Source organism: Enhydra lutris, unplaced genomic scaffold (genome assembly GCF_002288905.1).
Source record: "Enhydra lutris kenyoni isolate GAN:26980312 unplaced genomic scaffold, ASM228890v2 scaffoldscaffold73, whole genome shotgun sequence".
Taxonomy (NCBI): domain Eukaryota; kingdom Metazoa; phylum Chordata; class Mammalia; order Carnivora; family Mustelidae; genus Enhydra; species Enhydra lutris.
In genome coordinates this window covers 5,653,629-5,667,674 of record NW_019154157.1, presented here as the reverse complement: position 1 = coordinate 5,667,674, position 14,046 = coordinate 5,653,629, and positions in this window count along the sequence as shown.

Below are 14,046 nucleotides of genomic sequence, written 5' to 3'. Positions count from 1 at the left end.
CATCTCTCACTGGAAAATAAGTGATGCTCATAACGATAGATCTGAGATTTAGTTCAAGGGCCCCTGTCCAAACTATCAAAGAACAGAATGCATTTTGCAGAGATTTCTATCCAAATGTAGTTTTCAAAACGGTAATTAAAGAGAGGTGATCTTCCCTCAACCAGAAAGCTTGGCTCTCTCAACTGACTCGGTCAGGGAAGGTTATGTGCTGCTGGGATCCACTGCTCTTTGTGTGGACAGAGCTGACAATTAGAGAACTTAAGCAAAGCAAAGGGAGAAGGGAAGGTGTGGGGGAGATCAATCAAAATGGCTTTTCGTTCTGGACATGAATGTTAACACTCTCTTACTACGTGTGTATAGGGATGGGCAGTGCTCAAAACCATATCATATCCATTATTCATCACCTCATTTATTGGGCTTCTCATCTACCAAGGAGGGAACACACACACACACACACACACACACACACACACACACGAATCGGCACCTATATGTAAGGACACACACTTTTACACATCCACATTTACACACACATATTCAGATGTGCACAATGCAACACACACACACACGCAGACACACACACACAAGCATGCATGCATTTACACACAGAGACACACCTGTATGCACAAACGCATGGACACATGCAGGCATGAACACACATATTGGCCTGCACACATACACATGACACACACACACACATGCACACACACGCATGCACACACACATGCACACACACACATGCACACACACGCATGCACACACATCGCCAGTCTTTTCACTCCACAAAATATTGCATCTGAAAGGTTTTTTGGGGTCTGACTCTCTTGGATTGGCCAGACCCGCAGTAACTCTGGGATCATGATGATCTCCGAGATATTAATGATACACTGTAACTGCCACCATTTTGGGGAACACCTGGTATATTCCAGATCTCATGCCTGGTGTTTTGTACCCCATTTGCCAGCCTTTCTACCTTTCCTCCCCCCTCCCTTCCTTCCTTTTTCTTTATTTCTCTATCTTTTGTTTTCTTTCTTCTTATTTTCCCCTCCATTTTTACAAGTAGTAGATGGCTACATTCTCGTTGTAAAACACCAGCACGGTCTGACAAAACAAACCTTCCCCTTTATAGTTCCTGCCTTTTAACCACTCAACTTCTTAGCAACAATGGCTGTGAACCTGCATCCCCCAATTTCACATGCAGTTTGATGGCAGATACAGAAAAGAGCCTAGATGCCCGTCAACAGGATCAACAGGATAAAGGTTAAGCACATTCTGGAATACCAGGCAAAAGCTAAAAAGAAGCAAAATAGATTTTTGAAATAATATTAGACAGTGTCTACTGAGCTCTTACCAGGGGTCAGGCGGCCTTCCTGAAATACATCTCTTAATTTTCTTAGTTATACCATGTGCACTATCAACACTCCCATTTTACAGACATGGACATTGAAGAAAGTTGATAATTGGATGTTTGTCCAACCAGCAGGTTGCAGATCTGAGATTCAGACCATGTGATCTCTCCCTAAAGCCTGCATTCTTAAGCCCCGACAGTAAGATACACAAGAAGCAATGTAGAAGAGTATATTGCATATTGTATATGCAATATGTATATTAATATATATTCATAGGGAATGATCCTATTTACATAAAAAATGAAAACACATGTGTAAGTGCATAAATGAATCCATAGCCTGTCACTCTTACGACAACCCTGTTATATGTTTGACCAGGAAATGGTGTGACACAGAAGTGGAGTTACTTTCCCAGCTGAGTTCAAGTCCACCTCTGCCCAACGGCACAGGTAGAGCTGTGCGCACAGTACTTTTCTTCTGCGGATAACAAAGTGAATGGAGGAGTTGGGAAGGAGATTGTCTTTTGAGGATTTGCCCAAAGAGCATTTTCTGGGGAGAACCTCTGTTCCTTTTCACTGTCCCATGCTTCTAGAAGGGCATGGGTAGCTGCATGAGGTCAGAGAAGAAAGAATTCTGGAATGCATGAAATGTGAGACCACCATGAAGATAGGACCCCTCCAGTGGTTGGCCATTGGACAATGCCTCAAATGTCCCCATTACTGAGCTACATGGTCACCTGGTCTCGGGGTTGGGCCCCTCAAAAAGCCCTCAAAGGTCTTAGCAAATTCCAAGTGCACAATGGGGCTGAGGAAAGTGAAAACCAGACCTCTGTTTCCATCTTATCTCCACGCCTTGCTTGCTGTTTGCTTTTCCCTGCTCTGTTCTCAAGCTCCGCTTCTGCTCACTGAGAGCAGTTGGGCTTGGAGAGATGGTGGAGAACACAAGATTTAGGATCAAAGACCCAGTGCCATGCCTTCCGAAATCTGTGACTGGAAGCAACCCGTCACCCCCAAGCTTTACTTCCCTTACCCACATAATATAAATGATGCCACGCATTGGGCAGCTACCATATATGGGTTCATGGAGTACTCCAGGCAAAGGAAAATGCAAGTGCAAAAGCCCTTGTGGCCCATACTTGGTGCTCAAGGCCACCATCCCAGAGATGAAGGCCCCAGCTGTGGGCCACCTCATCTTGATCACTCCATCTTAACTGATGAGGAAACAGAGGACCAGAGTGACCACACAACTGTCTTTGAGGTTGCAGAGCTGTCTCGTGGCAAAACAAGGATGGGAGGAAGTAAACCAGGACTAGAGCGAGGCAAGATTTGGACACAAAGTTTAAGGGAGTACTAAAAAACCCAGTAGTGGAGATTAAAGAAACACTTCCATGAAATATCTGTTTCTAAATGAAAGCTGATGCAAACAAATCTCTGATGAGCAAAATAAGAAAATTTTAAACAAAGACACCGTCAGTATTACTGAGTTACTCTTTTGCCTCAGGCTCTGATGTGACTGCAAGGCGCTTTAAGATTTTTGGACTTTGTTCACCCATGGGTTTTTGTTTGCATTAAATTAGAATTTTTAAAATACTGCATTAGAACATTCATCTTGATTACTGAGTTTTTTAGTGCCCCTTAAATTCTGTGCTGTCGGTGAGTACCTCACTTGTCTTCTTCCAGTCTCAGCCCTGCTCTGCCAACTTGGACTCTGTTCCATCCTTATGTCCATTCATTCATTCATGCGTTCATTCATTTATGTGTTCATTCAGTCATTCAGCAAATATTTTGGATGACAGCAGTTCCAGGAACCAGGAAAATAGCAGTGAACAAGATAATCGTGGTTCTGCCTTCCTGGCACAGACAGTCTAAATGGAGCAACAGATAGAAGTCGAATGGCCACACATACAAATGCTTAAGTAGAAATGTGGCTGTTCTAGCAAAAAGGAAATAATGGGAATGTTGATCAAGAGTGGCAACCAGGATAGGCTTCCCTGAGGAGGTGGTGTTTGGACGAGATGGAGTTAACCAGGTGGGGTGGATTGAAGGTGTGTGGCTGCAAGGACTCCAGGCAGAGAAATAACTGGTGCAAAGGCCCTGTGGCAAGGTCAAGAGTGTGTGTGTGTTTTGGGAGGGTGTGTGTCTAGGAATGCAAAAGGCCAATGCAGCAACCTGTCAAGAGGCAGGGAGAGAGTGTGAGGCAAAAGGAGAACAGAGAGATGGGCAGGGCCTGGAGACACAGTGGGGAAGGATTTGATTTCTAGCCCAAGGGCGATAGGGAGTCACTGGAGGGTTTTGAACTGGAGACTGACATGATTGGGTTTGTTCTTTGCAGTGGTCTTCCTGGTTGCTGGACGGTATTATACACAGAACCCAGACTACCTAGGTTTCTCATCTGGCTTCTCCCTTTCTTGCTGTGTATTTAGGCACATCACACAGCCCTTGCCTTCTCTGTGTTTCAGGCACTCATTTGTAAAGTGGGATTCTGTCCTCTCTGTGTTGTCAAGATTTTTGACTCTACAGGAGGCCTGGCACAGAGTAAGCATTCTATATATGTTGGCCATAATTATTATTATCAAGGATGGACTTTAGGGAGCAAAACTGAAGGCAATAAGAAAGCAAAACCTGCCCTCAGCCCGGGGACAGCTCAGCCTGGGCTCCTCTGTCGGAAGCTCACGGCGCCCCTTCTTAGAAAGTGGCTTTTCTTTCTGCTGTGAGCTTTCCGGAGGAGAGGCATGGTGGAGGCTACAGGAGCGCCGTGAAGGTCTTAAGAGAAATTATAGCCTGCATAAAAATATTCACTCCAGTGGAGGGCCTTAAACCATTTCCCTGGGCATTGAACAGTGACTGAGAGTGTATTACTGTGCGCTTAAGGCAGTGGCAGCCACCCAAGGTCAGAGAGAACGGGGAGGCAAGCACTTAAGCATGGACGGGCCCCTAAAGAGAAGCATCCTTCCTTGAGCAGCCCTCTCTCCGACCTGCCACGTGCAAGGCTCCTGATCCCTTGTTGCCTCCATATCCACAGTACTACGAGTAAGAACAGAACCAGAGTTCCTTACACAGGTGAGGGAAGCGGAGAGGAAAGATGACAGCCCTGGGCTGGGGACAGCAGCGGGGCCAGATCTTACCATGCTATGACCTGGGAGAATACACTTAAAACCTTTGGCCTCAGTATCTGTAAAATGGGAGGCAGTTTGTCTGCTTGGCTCTAATTTCTGTGAGGACAAACAGAGGAGCTCCAGCCTGGAAGGCCACACAGAAGGTGTTCAAAAATCACCGTTTGTCCTTCTTCGAGTTTCCCTTATTCACAAGGTATTTTTTGGCTCTCTTGAACTATAAATGAATTCACTTGTTGGCAAGTTAAGGCACCTTCCCAAGCCTCAGTTTGCCCATCTGTTAAGTGGGTACAACATCAGAAAGGATTTATAGGTTGCCTGTGGGGATTAGGGAAGCATTTGAGCCGTTGCACCCTGAAATCAGGAAGATTGGGGTCTCACCCAAATGCCCTATATTTCCTGCCCATGATCTCAGCAGTGCAGAATCATAGGTGGCCTTAATCCTGGACCTTAATGGGCCCACAAATCCTCTGGAATTAAATACCCAGACTCATCATATCCTTCAAGAGGGTCCCAGCACCCCAAAACACTAAGGGGTGTGGTCTCACAGGCACAGGTGCTCTGGGTCTGGGTTCTGGACATGGGCTAATGCTGATTCAGAGAGATTAGCTTCCACAGGCATGCTGGACTCAGTTTTCTCATCTGTAAAGGGGAGGGGAACAAAATATGTACCACATAGTATTATCATGAGAGTTAGTAAAATTACACTTCTGAAGTGCTTAGCACATAGTAGGAACATAGTACCTATGTTCTTCTCTCCTTCCTTGTAGCAGAGCTCAGTGGGGTCATTCTCACCATTCAAAGTTCTCAAAAGGAACCAGCTTGTGAAACACACATCACACTTCTACTTGCTCTACTTGCTTCTACTTGCTTCTACTTGCTCTCAAACCAGTATGAACATGGAGGAAGGGAATCCCTTTTCATGAGAGAGACTATGAAAACCAAGAAAACTTATTCTTACTATCTCACAGAAAGCCTCGTCACTACCAAGGAATATTTTTGGCAGCTGCAGGGACAAAAGGAGGGTTTGTGTGGTTAAATAGGTTTGGCAAGCATTGTATTGATCAAATTAAATGGGTGTCTTTCCTGCAGGGTGGGTCGGGACCCCTAGCCTGTGATGTGGACTTTGAAGCAGCAAAATGAACTCCAATTACTCAGTGCTCCTTCTAGTTCACGGCCAGAGTATGCTTTGCGGGGCTGAACCTCTATGGGACACATTTTTTAGCAGGGGTCATGGGGATTAAAACCTGCAATAGCCAATCTCTAGGGGCTTTTCTAGCATGAAAGTTGATGTCTCAATTTCACCTGTTTCATTTATTTTTTCTTTAAATAACTCCCCTCTGCAATGTTCTCTCTTCTCGCCCCTTCTTGGCTTGATGCCTTCCATAATTGGGGTTCTACCAGTATGGTCTTCCTATTGCAAAATCACCACGTGTTCGTGATTTATTGAATGGTTATGTCTCAAGAAGCTGCTCCAACCTATGTCTGGATCAGGACCTTTGCCCTGAGCCATGAGGGCAGGCCAGGGGGCAGGCTTGGCCTTGCCCTGGGAGCTTGCCGACAAGGGAGGCTCCCGGCTCTCCCACCGCAGGCTGCCCCGTAGTGATTAGTTGGAATCCAAGACAGCAATACAAGAAGTGTCGTTGGTGGGCGTGATGGAGTGCCTGCTGAGTGGGCCGCAGATAAGCACTGTGATTTCAGAGGGCGCTTCATCATTTCGCCGTAAGAACATGTTAACGGGTGATTGTTTGAATGTCTCCAGCTAATAGGATATTATTCATAACACTCTGGCTAGTTGGAATGGAAGATGATAAGAAATTAAATCCTTAATGGCTTTCTTTAAAGCAGGACTTTTCCCAGGGGAACCCAGAACCCTGGGAATTTGCTCCATGTGCCCTGCCAATATCTCTATGGAGGAAATTGGTTTTAAATGAACCTCCCAGGGAGAGGCAAGGGTAAAAGGAAAAGGACCAAAAACTGATTGGCCACTGATTGGGCACCTACTATGTGCCGCATACCTAGATATTTTATCCTTTGTCCTGGTAACATGTCTGTCATGACTGGGTGTTATGAAAGCCCATTTCGGAACTGGCAATCTGAGGCTCAGAATGCTGAATCGATTTTCTCAAGGTCTCATTTCGGGTGCTGGAGTAAGGATTTGTGTTCCAAAGCAGATCTCTTCCCCTGAAATGCAATTTATAGAGGTGTTGGGGGGGTGCCTAGAAGAAGAAGGAGGCCTTTCATGAACTCTTAAAGTGGGGGAAGAAGGAGAAGCCAGAAGCCACAGTACGCAGAGGGACCTGCAAACAGGTGCAAGGTGTTGGCACAGAGAAGACATGGGTCCTGTGGGTGGTTCGATGTCAACCTGGGGAATTTTCCACCCTCAGAATCCATACAATAGTAATTTCCATGAATACTCCTTATGATTCCTGTGCTTCTGGAGTTTTGGGAAGCTTTCCTGGGCTTTGCCCTCTCTGTCTTTCCGGCAATTATGGAAGCTACTAACTCCCTGGATTAAATCCCTTCCTGCTTGAAATGCCTTGAGCAGTGACCGAACCTTGACACAGTACCCTGCCAATCATTGTACACATGCACATGCACACACACACACACACACACACACACACACGTTCAACTCACAAGGATAAGTTTCCAAGAACAGCATTACAGGCCACACATTCTTGGGGGAGGTGAGAATAAATCATCATCATTGCCATCATCATCATCATCTGTTTTGCAATACGGAAACCAATTTCTAGAAGCCTGGGAATGAAGAGCCCACGCTGCCTTTTGTAACAACTGCCTTTTTCCATGTAATTGAGCCCTCCTTCTAGAGGAACAGGGCAGAAATGGTGGTGAAATTCTTCAGCGGGCCAAATTCACTTTCAGCGGGAACTCACCATAGCAGCTGGCTGTGGACATTCAAAAGTGAATGTGTTTTTGTTTGTTTTCCTTTTTTTAGGGTACAAATATCCAACACATTCTCAGCCTTTCCACTCTTTTCCCTCTGCGTCTCATCAGCTCCCATGGTGGAAGCTGGCTTGGTTTTCCATTTGCAAAGTTCACAATTCACCCAGCCATGAGCTGTGCCTTTAACCACTGCTAAATTGTTTCCTGACAGCCCTCGCTACAATTTTCTCCCCTGACATTTGATTTACATATGATCTTTAAGCACTGCCATGGCGGTAATAGCGATTTGGTTAATATTCCAAGCGCTCCCCCATGCCCCACACCTTGCAGGGCATTTCATTGCTGCAGCGTGGCAAAATGCATGTACCAGATAAATGTATCATTAATGAAATAAACGGATTAGGGGGAAGAATCAATTGCCCTGCTGCCAGGATGAGGCACCAGGAGTTAATTTTGTCTGGATCTGCAAGGGTAGCTGTTAATAGAATAGGCTTTTTACCTAATTGGAGGGAAAGTAAATGAAGTACAGTAATATTCCATGATGTATTGGAAGAATTTACTTCATTTTCTCTTAGTCCTGCTTGATGAGTGTTTACAGCACAATAGAATTTATAGTTTCCCTCCTCTCTCCATTTGTCTTCTCTTTTCTTTCTCTAGTCCTCATTCTCTTGCTTTTCTTCCCTTGTACATCTCATTTTCTTCCTCTCATCCTCCATCCCTCTTTTTGGTCCTTCTTTACCTCCATCTATCCATTCTTTCTTCCATCCTGCATCCATCCATATATCTATCCATCCCTCCAACCATCTATCCAAACTTTAAACCATCCATCCATCCATCCATCCATCCATCCATCCATCCATCTAAAAAACCAGGATCTCAAATACAAATATCTTCAGAGTCACTGACATAAGTTAGTAAATATTTGTTGGGCTTGTGACAAAATGGAGCCATCAAGATTATCATCATCAAATATGCCATGTATTAAATCTGTCCATCCTTCCTCCATTTTTTCCAATATTTTTCGAAAGCTTACAATGCTACTCAAGACCTGATCCACCTCTGTGAATATGAAAAGGAAAAAAGTGTAGCCAAAGAGTTCGCTTAACAACAATTTCTGTGTCTGTCTGATGCCCAAACTCTTAATCAGATCTTTTCTCTCTTTTCCTGGTGGAAGCATTGAAGTTGTGTTGAAATAAATGCATCTTCTAAAGATTGGAACCAAGAGGTATCAGGAGAAGTTTGGTCATACTGGTGGGATAAGTAGGGGAGAGCTGTATACGGCTGAAGAGAAGGATGTAAGCATATAAAGGAGGTTCAGAGCATGCTTTCCTACCATGAGGTCATGCTTAGGCGATCAGACACCAGGAAATAGACAGAATATGGTTTGCTGGATGAAGAAAGATCATGAGTTAGGGTGGGAAAAATAAACTTGTAGAATGAGATGCCAAAGTCCAGAGCAGCACCAGAGACAACTCCAAGGCCTTTCACGTGGGCAAATCTGACCCACCCAGGTCATATGACTGGTAAGAGGCAGGGCTAGGATTTTAACCCAAGACTGCAGAGCCCACAGGGATCATCAACCTTTAGCATATCAGATCCTCTTAGGAGATTATTTGGCTTGCTAATTACTGAAGAGTGACAAAGCCTTTCTTCTTTGACCAACTTGGTCAAGCTCCTCTGAGTCTGCTTTCTGATCAGTCCCTGACCTCGGACTCTGTCCCAGGCCTTTTATTCCAGCTTTAGCAAAAATCCTGCTGAGTCAGTTCAGCAAAAATGCCCCACACTTGGTCTGATCACCCTTGATATCTAATCAAATTCCTTACCCCCTTCCCCTGATATCTCATCACCATGGCCTGCCTTAAGCAAGAATCCTATTAGGTCAGCGTAGCAAAGAATTACCCTATCTTTTGTAATTTTCCATTTATAGATCCTCCTCCCCGTTCTGCTCCTTACATATAAATTCTCTTTTTCTTACTGTATTCTTTCAGAGTTGAGCCTGATGATAAAATATTGAAAAATCCCTATTGTAGTAGCCAACCCCAGCCCCCACAGAATAAAATCTTCTGCACAATCTTTAACAAGTCTGAGAATACTTTTTTTTTTAAATCAGGAAGCCGAGGAATCTGCATTTATAATAAATTCCCCAAATGATTCTATTGCAGGTGTTTTATGGATCATTCTTTGAAACACCCCACATGAACATTTTGGGGCATGTTTAGAGGAGTCTTATTTTATTTCTTGAGCATTCCTCAGCCACTGAGTGTCAAGAGGGATGTGACAGGTGCTCAGGGGAGAATCAACATGGGGCTGAAGTACTGGTAGGGATAGCAGTTACTTGCACACGAATTTTACTGTTGTTTCTGTTTACTAAAGGCTTAGAGTTATATTTTCAAGGATGTGACCTCATCGATTTGAAAGGCACAGTCCATCATCTGCCTCTTGAAACCCAAATCTCTGCGTGAGTCCAGAACCTACATTTTGATTTCTAGTCCAATGTTCTGTCCAGGGCCAGTCATTTCCTAAGATCCTACTCTGTGTTAGGTACCATGCTGGCCACTGGGAATGCAGAAATGAATCAACCAAAATTCTTTCCTCCAGGAACTCAATGTCAAAACCACAGCCACCACTCCGTTCTGCATCTGTTGGGCTAGGACCCTATAAAGCATTAATCATCTCATTCAACTGTCCCCTCTTTCCCCCCTTTTCTTACTGCAGACTTCTGCTTGTGTAAACTTTGCTGCGAATTTGAGCAGAAATAGTAAATAATGAAGCTCCAGAGGGTTGCACTAATTTCCCAGACATTTAATCAATACGGAGCTGCCCTGTTCATTACAGCTGTCAAAAATATGCAAAATCGTCCATCTGGTCCTCTCAGGTACGAAGCTCTGAGCTCGAGTCACCAGTTGCTTGGCTAATTACCACGCCCCATTCCCTTCATTCCGAGGCCTCTCCATTAACCATGAGCTACCAGCTCAAGTAGAAAGGCAAACAATAAATATTTGAAATGGCGTTGCCTGTGCTGGGGTCCTGAGCTGTGGTTGACTTGGGTCGCTACAGATGAGGAGTACAGGTGGGGTGTTGTGAAAGAGCAGCCACGCCCATCTTCTCCCACCCCTTCCCAAACTCTCCCCAGGCCCAACCTCCTCCCTTCTGAGGCCCCTCCCTGCCCTTCAAATATTTAGACCTATTAAAAACCATTGGGGGGAAAAATGATCTATACAAAAGCTTTGCATAAAAAAGTGATCAATGCAAATTCCTCTGAGGAAATTGCTTCAGCAGATGGAAACGGCCCATTTGCAACAAATGCCGCTGGCTGTGCAGATGGTAATTATGGGATGTATGTAAACATGCAAGCTCCGGCAAGCAGAGCAAACTGCACTGCTGAACTCAGCCGGCATCGAGGATGCCTGCCCTGGCACTGCCCTGCCCTGCCTGGTCCGTAGGCCAGGGGCTCAAGAGGAGTACAGGAAGAACTAAAGACTGGGTTTGGAATTCCAAGACCTATTAGTCTAGCCTCAGCTGAATTACAGATCTTTCTGAAATGGTACCTGGGAGCAAACCACACATCTTCTAATCTCTTGGTAGGCCAAGGCTATAGCATGGCACTCTGGAAGAAAGAAATCAATATGTATTGGGTTCTCACCGCCTGCCAGGTACTGTGCCACTAGCCTTGAATGTATTTTCTTGCTTAATCTTCAAAAGACCTTGGTGGGTTGACATTATCATTATCTTCATCACCACCACTCTTTTGCAAATGGGGAAACTGAGGTTTGGAGAGATAAAGTGATTTCCGAATATCAGAAGGCTAGGAAGTAAACAAAACAAAACAAACAAACAAAAACCCAAGATGAATCAGTTAGCTATTGCTGAATAACTAATAGTCCCAAGCTCAGTGGGTTCAAGTAATAGGCCTTGATGATAGCTTTCAAATCTACAGGTGAACTGGGTGGTTCTTCTCGTCTTGGCCTGGCTCAGCTAATCATGATTGGGCTTACTCATATATCCAGATGGTCTAGGCTGTTCTTGCTTAGTCTGGTATTTGGCTGGCTGTTGGGCTGGGATGATGGGGTTTGTGAGCCATGTGTCTCTCATCCTTTGGCAGACTGAACCCCATGGTAGATGGGCAGACGTCTCGGATGATAGTGAGCTTGCTATCACTGGAGAGTCCTTGTTTGTTCTGGGTGTGAGTCCCAGATTCCCTTCAAATAGGCATGGAAATGACCTGGAGGCTTTGATCTTAGATGACTCAGAATTACCAGGAACTGTTTGTGACATGAGCTTTACTTCTTAATGGTAATCACAGTAAAGTTTCACTCTGAGCAAACACTGAATCATTCATTCATTCATTCATTCATTCATTCATTCAACAAACATGTTCTGAGCAGTTCCTACGTATTAATCACAGGAGATATTTAGGGATCAGTTAGACAGGGTTCCTGCCTTAGCACTTGGCGGACTGCTGAGAAGACAGTCTTACAAACAGACAGTGACAATTCAGTGTGATAAACCCCAGCACAGTGGTGGGACTGCAAGGGATAAGGGCATAGAGAGGGCACTGAATACAGCTGGAGGGTCAGGGAGGGCTGTCTGGAGGAGGTGTGACTTGAGCTGCATCTTGAAGGAGAGTAGAAGTAAAGTCAAGGTAAAGCGGGTGGATGGGAAAGGGTATTCTAGGTGGGACAAACAGCTGAAGCAAAGTCATGGAGGTGGCAAAAAAGCACGTTATATTCTGGGAACTAAAATGAGTTCAGCAGAGATGTGGCTGGATGTCTGTCTTTGAGAGCTCCTTCAGGCAACCCATAGTGGAGACAGTGTGGAGGGGTCAGAGGAGGGAGCAAGATGAATGAGGAAAGACACTGAAGCAGAACTGGGAGGTGGCAGCAATCAGACCCAGGGATATCAAGGAGGAAACCAATCAAACCCAAGGAATATTAAGGAGCATGACACCTGGGCATTGGAAAGCAAGGGAAGGAAGAGAGGGTGGTTGTCCAGGTTTCTGATCTGAGGGTGGAGAGGAGAAATACATTTGGGGAGGAATGACAGGTTGTTATGGCAAGCTCTGGGACTGTGGAGCAGTCTACAACCTTTACTCCCATCCTGAGCACCCTCATGCATCTACCATAACCAATGCTCAGGGGCAAGCCGTGGTCACTGCTTATTTTCTAGGCACTGGCTGAGGGGTGTGGGAGCGGGGGTCATTTACCCCTCGTAACAATCCTCTGAGTAGGAACAGTTACTAGCTTTTTTTCATTCAAGGGAGGAAGCTGAAGCACAGAGAGTGAAGATAACTTGCTTGAGGTGATGCAGTCACCAACAGGGCATAGCTGGGAGGTGAGCTCAGGCTGTCCTTTTTCAGAGTTGATAATTCTGTGCAAACATGCATGCGAATAGCCTAAAAGAGAGTGGCATGCTTTAACTGAGAGACCTCTCAACTCACAGGTGCGTTGGCCCAGAAAGGGTCAAAAATGGGGAATGCACAGACTTTCTACAGCCTGTCAATGTGATTATTTTGCGCTTACCTAAGGCTGTGGAAATCCTACGAACTCACCTCCAAATCCTCAAATTCTGCTCTTCTTGACACGCTGGATCTGGTCACACCAGTCTAGCAACAGCATGGCAGCTGTTAGCAGGAAGGAAAGGTGGTGCTGCCTCCTTTCAATGAGTCCTATCCTGCTCATTTGCTGTGGTCTCCACCATTCCCTACTACCCTCCCTCTGGCCCACCCCTCCCCACCCCATGTATGCATCTGTCTGGACCCTGCAGATATTTGGTTTTGCAAACTTCTGACTCAGGGCCCCTCCAGCATTAAAATTCTCTGGGTCTGTTCAGTCTCAATAATCTCGTAAAGAAGAAGCATCATCATAATACCCATTTTACTGGTGAGGAGACTGAGGTTTAAAGAGTTGAAAGCATGTATTTAAAGCCTCAAGGCCCCTGAGTCTGAGCTGGAGACAGATCCCGGGTCTCTTGACATCCCTCCTACCAAGGAAGACCAGAGGCCCAAGGTGGGACCCCAGTTTGGAGCTGTAACCTCTCCCAAGTCTGGTAGCTTGTTCCCTAGTCCTTTTGAATCATCCAGTTGTCTCATCCTTCAGATGCTGCAGAGAAGCCAGATCCCTCTCCCCGGTGTCCTTAACTCCCCTCGTATTGATCTCCAGCTTTATGAGGGTGACAGGCCATACCTTTTAATTGCATTATTACATCTTTATGGTCTGCTCATTGAGCAGGTCTCCCCCGCTGGGCAGCTGGGCCCTGGAATTTATATGCGGAACTGAAACGTTTATTGGAATCTTATTGATAAAGGCATATTGTGAAAAGCCTGTGGCTCTCAGGAAGAGGCTGGGGTCCTCGGGAGGCAGGGGGAGAAGGCAGGTCAACATACTCCCGAGGAGAGAGTGGGTCACTCATGAGATATGAGGGCAGTGCTTCCCTCCTCACCCCGCTCAACCCTTAAATATTTCCTCTTTAATCACCCCAGGCAGAAAAGAGCAAGTTCTAGAAGAGTTGTAGGGAAATGGACTAGGGGATTGCTGAAGAGAGACAACGTTTTAGGGTCGTGATCAGTTGACATTGAAGGTAGGGACTGTTCCTGCTGAGAAGGGAGAGGGCCCTTCAGGTGAAGGTTCTGTGTGAATAAAGATACACAACAGGGATCATGAGAGAAGAAAGAATGGA